Source organism: Geospiza fortis, unplaced genomic scaffold (genome assembly GCF_000277835.1).
Source record: "Geospiza fortis unplaced genomic scaffold, GeoFor_1.0 scaffold98, whole genome shotgun sequence".
Lineage (NCBI taxonomy): Eukaryota > Metazoa > Chordata > Aves > Passeriformes > Thraupidae > Geospiza > Geospiza fortis.
In genome coordinates, this window is record NW_005054306.1 from 5,144,683 (window position 1) to 5,154,076 (window position 9,394).

Sequence of the window (9,394 nt, forward strand, 5' to 3'; positions counted from 1 at the left end):
TTTTGTCTCCTCTCCTCTCCTCTCCTCTCCTCTCCTCTCCTCTCCTCTCGTCTTTGAACATTAACCTTAGCCTGGATAGCTGCACAGAGGACAGGGCTTAGCTGTCACTGCTAATATAAGCAGCTAATGATACCCCAGAGAGTCCTTACCCTGCTGTGTTAGGGCTGGGGACCCAAAGTTTTAAAAGTTCCCAGAACAGCACCCAACCAGCCTGAGATCAGGTTTTACTCCTAAACTTGTCTGAGATAGCAGAAGTTCAGTGAACCTTTAACAGTCTTGTGCAGCCATTCTGCCTTGAATGAAAGAACACTTTTTAATACAAATTTGGATTGTTGTTCAGGGTGTTTTCATTTTTATTTCACAATATTTCCAGATTTGATTCACACTGTAGTGAACTTAAAGAGACACAAACCAAGAGCTGTGTTGGGTAGTTTGCTTTCCATTCTTGTTCAATTGGCAAATTAAGGCATATTGAACACAATGGTAATGGTTCCCCTTTTCCCCACAGCCTCCTGACTGAAGCATCTGGGATACAGGAAATATCTACTCAGATTCCCTCTTTCCTGGAGGGGATTTGGACACTCAAAGCTCATTGCAGTCTCCAGAGCTAGTACACTCTGAAGAGGTGAGAGAAGGAAAGCATCCTTCTTTGTACTTTTGCACACTTGTTAGTCTTACAGTTTTCATTCCTATTTTGCTGGCTGTTTTGAGGAAATTGATTCTCCTTATATACTGTATATAAATGCTGCTATGCTGGAAATGCAGTTCTTAGCTGGATTTCATGCCAAATACCATTATGGAGTACAGAAGGAAAAATTAAACAAATATTCTTTCCTTCAGCATATGTTCCTTCAGATTTCCAAACACTGAGACATAAGACATAGGTAATCATTGCAAAAATAAGTGGATGTTAGTAACAATGACAGCACAATACTTGTTCAGGTGTGCTTCAAGGATTTGCCAGTGAAGTTGCCATATGTTGAACCATGTCTGTCTTTGCAGTTGGTTACCAGCGCTATTCAGCTAATTTGGAAAGCGGAAAAAGCCACAGACCCAAGGCTTTTTACAGGAAGCCAAATTCTGGATATCAGCCCAGGGATTGGCTGTAAGGTTAAAAATGCTGTACAGCATGTAACGGAGAAATGGTCCACTGGTTTTGAGACCTTAGTATTCAAAGGGAGAGAGCACAGTAATGTTTGACTTGTAAAAAATTTAAAACTGTGTAAGAAAAAAGCATCATGTTAATTTTTTGACAAAGTAGTAATTATAACCAACATGAATAGAAATTAAATACCACTTCTACCAGTTGAGATCCTTTGAATTTGCAATTAGCGTATTGGTATATGTGATGATATTTATAATGTCTATCAGTACATACAGCTGCAAAAGTATTTATAAATTTAAAGCTTTTCACTACTGTTGAAGTGAAAGAAAATATTATTTACTGATTAAAATTATATCCTCAGTTGTTACGTTCTTTTGGCTTTTGGTGGCTTTTGGTTCTTTTATATCCTTTAATTATATCATAGTATTGTTCCTTATATTAAATAAAAAATTAATTTCATGATTGCATTATTTTAAAAGGACAAGAAAAATGCCACGTCACATGCTTAAACAAGGTGCACAGACATTATGTTAATGAGACACAGAGTTAGAACTTATTAGTATTGCCTTTCCTGAGATTAAAAACTGGATGAAAGGATCAAAGCAACAAATCACTGGGGAATAATAAAATATGTGCTTAGCTACCAGCTACTACAATTATATAGTAAACCTTATCCAAGTCAGGAATTTCCAAAAGAAATTCCCAACCCATCTATGTCCTCCAAAAGCTGGAAGTCAATTGCATTAAGAGATGTGAGCAGACCAAATTAATCACCTTTACATATACCACTTTAAACTATAAACAAATCATTTTCCTGTACCTCAGCAGCATTGTTCATTTTATTATTTCTTGCAAATGATCCCCCAAAAGCTTCCTAAAATCATTGAATCACTCTGGCTGAGACCCTTGAACTGTGACACAACGTGGATCAAGGCCAGCTAGTGATATGTAGCTGTAGTGGCATCTTTACACATGACCTTCAAAGAGGCAAGTGAGTTATTTGCACTTCTATTTATTTCACATAGGGCTTTATGTTAAAATGTCTAAAATTAAATATATTTATTACTACCTCTAAAAACACAAATGACCCTTAAGTGGCTTTGATCAAAGTGGTTGCTTTCAAGAAGATGTAGAGATATTCCCTTGAACATACTATCATCATGCTTCCAGTATGTTATTGCTTGTATGAACACTTGTACACAGCAGACTGTGATACTATCATGGATGGAAATTTACATGAGACTTAAAGGAACAATTTGAAAAAGAGATATATGACTCTCTGATAATGTAACTGACTTTGTAAACAAATTTGTAAAATAACATTAGAGTCCCATTGAAAGAGAAGTTTTAACTTTCTCAAACTCTAATATTTAATCCCATCAGCATACACTAGCATACACTAATCCCATCAGCATCACCGTGAGAAACTTTGAAAAGGTGGCACATGCCACAAAGACAAAGTATTTTCTCTAAAATATTTTCTATATTTGATATTTTTATTGTGAGAATATTTTCTAAAGAAATCATTGTTTTATGGTTTTTCATGTTTTATGTCCTTCTAAAAGAAGATAACTGGAGCCAGAGTCCACCAACACGATCACTAAGAATGTGAATTACTTTTTGCAGAACAAGTAAAGAAATATCCCAGAATGTTTCTATTTCTCCATTGCTGACTTCTACACATTTCCTCTGAGGGAGGTATGGAGAGCAATTCTTACAAAGACAACAAATATAGAATGCTTGACAAGATACCTGTTCCTTCATTTGTATTCATATTTGATTGTGATAGATTTGAAAAGAAATATAATGGTGATTTCTTACCTCTGTTAAATCCTAATATGATGAAAGCCTGCATTGTTTTTTTTTCTTAAATACTTTTATTGACAATTCTGTTATTTTTAGAAAGAGTACACAAAAATGTAGGGAAACTCTATCATATTTTCTACCATAAATTCTCTTGACAAAAGAAAGTTGTGAAGAAACCCAACCCACATTCAATTAGCCGTTATATGCAAATCAACAATGACAGACACTGATTTTTTTTATATGGCATCATGCAGAAAGATTAATTTTACCTGGAATACAGCCAAAAGCCCCTGGGATGCTTATCAGCAGTTTTCAGTGGAGGAAATGATAATTTTTTTTTATGCAAAACAAGCAAATATCAGTTGTTTTCACAGCTCTGACCTAAGGTCTCTCCTGCTGTATCTTATAGTGTTTTTCATCTGTTTTACTAGACCCAACAGCAGGTGTGAGGCAATTGAAAACAATGTAAAACTGAATTGTGTCTTTCACTTCCATGAGAATTTCTGCAATGTGCATTCTTGGAGAGGAATTAGTTCAAGGTCAACATTACTGTCATGTTAAGAGGCTGTTTGCCACAGATGAACATTTGTCAAGGTTGTGTAAAGCCTAAACTGCCAAAGGATGTGCACAAACTTTAGAAAGGAAGAAAGAAAAGCGACCAGCAGACCTGAAAAAAAAACCCTGATATTATACAGAGCTGATAATTTTGAAGTTAAACTTTTGCATCTTTATTCCTAGGAGGTAGGAAACATGGTTGCTAAAGCATTCGGAGCAATTTTACATGCGATACAACTCGCTGTGCATTCACAATGGTATTGGTGAACAGGTGGCAAAAGCGTGAAAAGTTTCAGGCTATGCAAGGAGGAACCCAGCTACACAGCATTCTGCATTCTGAAGGGCTCTGAATGGTTCAAAACCACAGAGGATCTCTTGTGAGGGAAAGCAGGAGCGTGATGCTCTTAATCACAGGGTCCACAACTGGTTGAGCTCTTTGGCCTTGTGTTCTGCCCGTTCCACACCCTATGTGTGACTGCACAAGGAGGGTGGGGTATGTACAGTTAGGAATATTATTCAGATGCCTAGAGAGGTGCCTGGTCTAATCAACATGGATGTGCTTGGGCTGGATCTCAGCTCATTCATGTCTAAATTGAGAGTCAGAGTGCTAGAGTGGTGTTGAGCCATGTGGAGATCTACAAGTGAAATGAGCCAGGCTCAGGATGCCCAAGCTCAGAAGGAGTGGCAAGAACAAAGAAGAAAAAAAGAAGGAAGAGCAAAATACCCTGTGTTCTTGGAAGTTGTGATGCAGATCTAACACACCTGCTGACCAAAAAGTGTTGTTCATGCTGCACTTCAAGATGTAGATATATGAAATGTACTACAGGTTAATTACCTTCTGCCTGAGTCACAGTCTTCTTCTATGCTCCATATGATATTCTCATCCTGTCTGTTTTGGTCCAATGGAGTTGCAGGCTAAGTAAATTTTCAGGGCTCTTTTGGGCCTCTAGAAAAATGTATGAGAGATTTTTCCTCTATTAGAGGAAGTAGAATGAGAGTAAAACAGATAGGTACCCGCAGATGAAGATGCCAGATGTACTCCTCACAGAAAAGAAATGTTGGGCACTGAGGGTTGGAGCAAATATTTCCATGCTCAAGGAACAGAAAATGCAGTTTTGGTTTGTTTTGATTTGCAGGGGTTATTTAACTAATTTATAAAACAGTCAGTGGGTGCTGAGTGCACTAACTGCTATGTGCCCTGCTTTGTAACATTTACTTTTTAGCCTGTGGGTTTTCATTTAGCTAGGGTTCCATTCAGCTGTATTTCAAATGTAGTCCAGATGACTGTCCACTGCAGACTGTTAACTAAAGAGCCCATAAAACACAGTGTTTAGTCAAGTTGGGCCGTTTCCATTAATCAGACTGCATAATCTTCCAGTAACAAAGTAATGCTGATTTTATAGACTACTTACATAAAGCCTAATAATTCCCCATTCAGCTTAAGCTAACATATACTTTAGAATGGATTATGTTCTCATAGTTAAAAAGAGAAAATGGTGGTATTTTCAACATAATTGATACTGACAAGAATTAACAGTTCCTTTCCATTTGCCTTTATTCCAAAGATTACTGTATAAATGAATTGCTTTCACATTATATAGCTGAGTTGGCTCAAACATTCTGGCTCAAGAAACCCATTTGTGCTAGTCTTGAATTTGTTTCTCATAGACAGAAAGACACTGAAGTTTCTATCTGTGCCTGGCTAAAGCAATTCAGTACTGTTCATCTGTCATATTTCTCATAAAGTTTTGGCAAGTTCTTTGTTGTTATCTACTCCTCTTTTATCTTTCTTTCATTATTTTTCAATAAATGATTTGAGAAAAAACAATATTTTGGTTTCCATCTCTCCAGCAATTCTCTATTAAATGATATCAAGATATGTTTACAAACTGAACAAAAGAATTTCCCTAGCAAGCATCCATATGTGTTGCACTACAGGCATTAAAATAACCAGAAAGTTCAGAAAGATTTACTATGTGTAAGTTCTAAATCCTAATAATAACAATAATGATAAGAATAATATCTGCAAACTTAAACTCTCTCAGTTGCAGAATGTCTTATGCTTGCATTTACAGACCCATATATACTTTGGTCTGAGATCTCACAGGCAAGAAATAGAATGTACCAATTTAATTTTCTCACCGCTGTCTTTACAAATACAGTTATAGCATGAACGTATGTGTTATTTGCATGTAATTTTGATTTCTTAACTTTGATTACAGTGGCATTTGAAAATAGCCATGGATCAATTGGCTATTTTTCCAAATGTCATGTGAAGTCAGGATACTTTTTTGCATTTACAGACTAAATTTCTCATATGTGTCTTTAAGCACATGGACCTATTCTGACATTATATTGGGCAGCTCCTTGGGATTGCTGGATTACATCTCACAGATCTGTGAAATGCTGCTGAAGAAAATAGGTCTATTACCAATACACTTAATCTCTACAGGGAGCCCTAACTTGATCGGGAAACTAAAAAATATTGAAATAGACAATAGTTCTGCAATGGCTCACAGAATGGCATATACAACAAAATTTCTCATTATCTTCCTGAGACTTTACCCATCTCTTGTGTATCCACAGACTACTTTCTTGTGTACGTTTCCCTGAGAAGTAGATTGAAAGTTTTTTTACACTATATATATATATATATATATATATATTTGTCCAAATACTATGACTGAGTAGTGAAAGATGCTCTTATCTCTAAAAGAAGAAAGATAAAGAGTTTGTAAAAAACCAAATATTGCCCTTTATTTTTTCTTTGCTAAGTGAAATCCCAACTTCCTTGACTTTCTTAACCCAAAGCTGAGTACAGTATTTTAGACATGGCTTCATCATTTTCAAGTATGATTAGCTACAGGGAAAATAATTTCTAAAAATTATTCTGATACTAGAGAAATATTAGTAGTAGTATAAAAGTTGGGAACCTATTATTTATAAAATACTTAATGAGAGATGAAGCATGGTTCTTTCAGCAAGCACTTGAAAAAAAAATTTCCCCCCAATAATCCAGGCAATTTAACATCTAAATATTTCATTTCATAAGCAATACAAGAACTACTGTAGAAATTGTATGAGACACGTGACATTCAGAGGGGTAAGGAGTCGTTTCCATGTTCTCCCTACATACTCCAGGCTACCTCAGGTTTCAACTGTGTGTTGGCTGAATATGCCTGTGGACCATTGTTGAGAATTAGGTAGATTAGCCTTGCTCCACACAGGATTAAAACCTCAACTATATTAGGCCAATCTTGGCTTTGAGATCTGATGCAAGTCTAAAAGAGTGAACCTACTGAATAATTTGTGTTATTATAGTATATACAGAGCTTCAGACAGTGAACATGATCTGTGCCATCTTTGTTCATTTTAGAACTGTGGTCACTTGCTGTGCTCTTCCAAAGCTTCTTTTTGTGCCATCCCAGTATGAGAGCTTGCATCCTTTACAACTGGGATGATTTTTGGTTGTGCCAGATTATGTTTTGACCCATTTAGAAGCATTTTTACATGTGTTAAATACATTTCTTATGGATTAATTTTTACTCAGTGATGTCTTTCAGAAGACTCAATCCATTACCTTAGATTGACTGCTGTGTTCAGTACATGCTATTTTAATACAGTGTGTTCAAACATAATGCTCAGCTGTATGCTCTTTAAATGAAAGCTTTGAGGTTCTTTGGATAAAGAATCTACAGTGCTGTGTACAAAATAAATCTGTTCTTTATATATTTCAAATTATGTGAATACATACTTGATCTCAGGAAGGTGAAGAGGAAAACTCCAATATTACACAGACAGTTGAATAGTTATGCAACTGCTAAAATAGGTGTAAAGAAAACATATCTTGAAAAAGTCTTAGTGATAACATTGAAACATCAAACTATGACTTATCACTAATATTCCACTGCTTTTAAACATTATTTATCACTTCTGTTCATGCTCTTCTGAGACTTCATAATTCAGGTTTATTTTTCTGTATTATTTTGTTTACCTTCAAGTTACTGATATCTAGGTAACTGGTTTGGACTGTATTAGTAGGAAAAAGAAGAATGATTTTTTTTTTCAAAGAAGAGAAATAAGACAAATAAGAGTAGGACAGGTGTCCTCTTTCTCTCCCTCCTTCCTCTCAACCCCCCATCCTTTCTCTCCCTTAAGGGAAAAAAAATCTACTTCATATTTCTGAAAAAGTCATAAAAGCAATTTTCTACACCGCAAAATGAGAAAGTTGCAGGACAGCTAGCTTTTTATAGAAACATTAGATGGTGTGTACATCTGAACTTCCAGCAACAATCTCTTGACTTTTAGACTCCACTATGTTTAACTGAGAGTATAGTTGTTCTACTGAGCAAGTGCTCTAAATTCTCTTTCTTTTAGGTGATACATCACCCATATATTAATACCTGTTACGTGTACAGATATCTTGGTGGGGTAGAAAAGGCTGAATAAAAGTCTGTCATCAGCTGAGTTGGATGATTCCAAAGGAATTCCTCATAATAATGAAAACAAGTAAATCAGGAGTGAAAAGTTTTCTTTGCTTCCATGTTTTTTTATTTTATTTTTGTTTTGTTTTTCTTGGTTTTTTTTTTTTTTTTTTTTTTTTTTTTTTTTTTTTGTTATTTCTTTGTTTGCTTCTCATTTAGTCTAAAACTTAGACTTACTTTCTACTTTTTTTAATAGGGAAGAAATCCAATTTGTGACTTCTTTGTAAAAGATGTGGTAAGGTCCCTTGACACTTATGAAAAAACATCTACTAATGCTGGAAAGTGAAAACACTGTAAGGGGAATCTAGAAGAGAAAAAATCATTTAAGATGAATAGCCTTTACAAAATCCAATCCAGCATGAGAAAGGTATTGAATTAGCTTGGAAGAAACTCTATAAAATCCTGGTATGAACTGTAAGTTCTCCTTATTGAACAATAAATTGGTGCAATGCTCAGAACTGAGACAAAACAAGCAACTATATCAATCTACTGCATTCATTTATAAACTAATCTACCAATACTGCTCCTGGAGATCTGTTGATATGAGAAAATGTGACAACAGAATGCAGACAGAATACTTGGACATGGGTAGCTAAGTATGTCAAATTTTATACTATAAGATACCATAGATGTGCTATGGATGTGCTTTGGGTTGTGCATGACCCAAAGGCTGAACTTAAGAGCTTGTCTCAACAGTTGTGTTTATTATTAGTAGTATTAATATCAATATTAATTCTTTCAACAGTGAAATGAAGATTGTAACAAAGGTTTGGTTTTTCATTTCCCCCAACCTATCTCCATTTTCAGCTTGTTTTGAATTAGGTCCATTTTGCCCAGGAGAATTAATTACATACCAGGAATACTTAATATACATACTGTTGACGCTTTGCTTTCTTACTGGACTTTTGATTTGCAGCTGACAAAAACAAAATCATAGGAGGAGCTTCTGCCTGTGCCTCTACAGTTTCTGGTCTTTTCCCATGGTCAAAATATATAAAACATCAGTTTATCTATCAAAACTGCAGAAAAAAAAATATGATAGTCCAGCCATGACTGGATGTTTAATTTCACCCTTTTCTAACCTTCAGCAAGGAGCTCCCACTTTTCTGTCAGGAGACATATTCAAAACCTATGGAATTAAAATAAGATCATCTTCCAAAATCCACATTTCCCTTTGGAAATGGTCAGGTCATTCTTAACTAGCAGTCATTACTTAGGCATGATGTTTTTTAAATGATCGTGCCTAAAATATACAGGGAACACCCTCACACATGGAGTGCAATCTTCCTCCTGTCAGTGCTACCTTAGCCAGAAATGGACTTCTTCCCTGCAGCCAACTCAGTCATCATAGACCTGGTGCTTGTGTTTTCAGCCAAGATTAAATTGACCAAAGTGTTTAAAGAAAGATAAGCTTGTATACAAAGGCATTTGGCCAGAGTGTCAG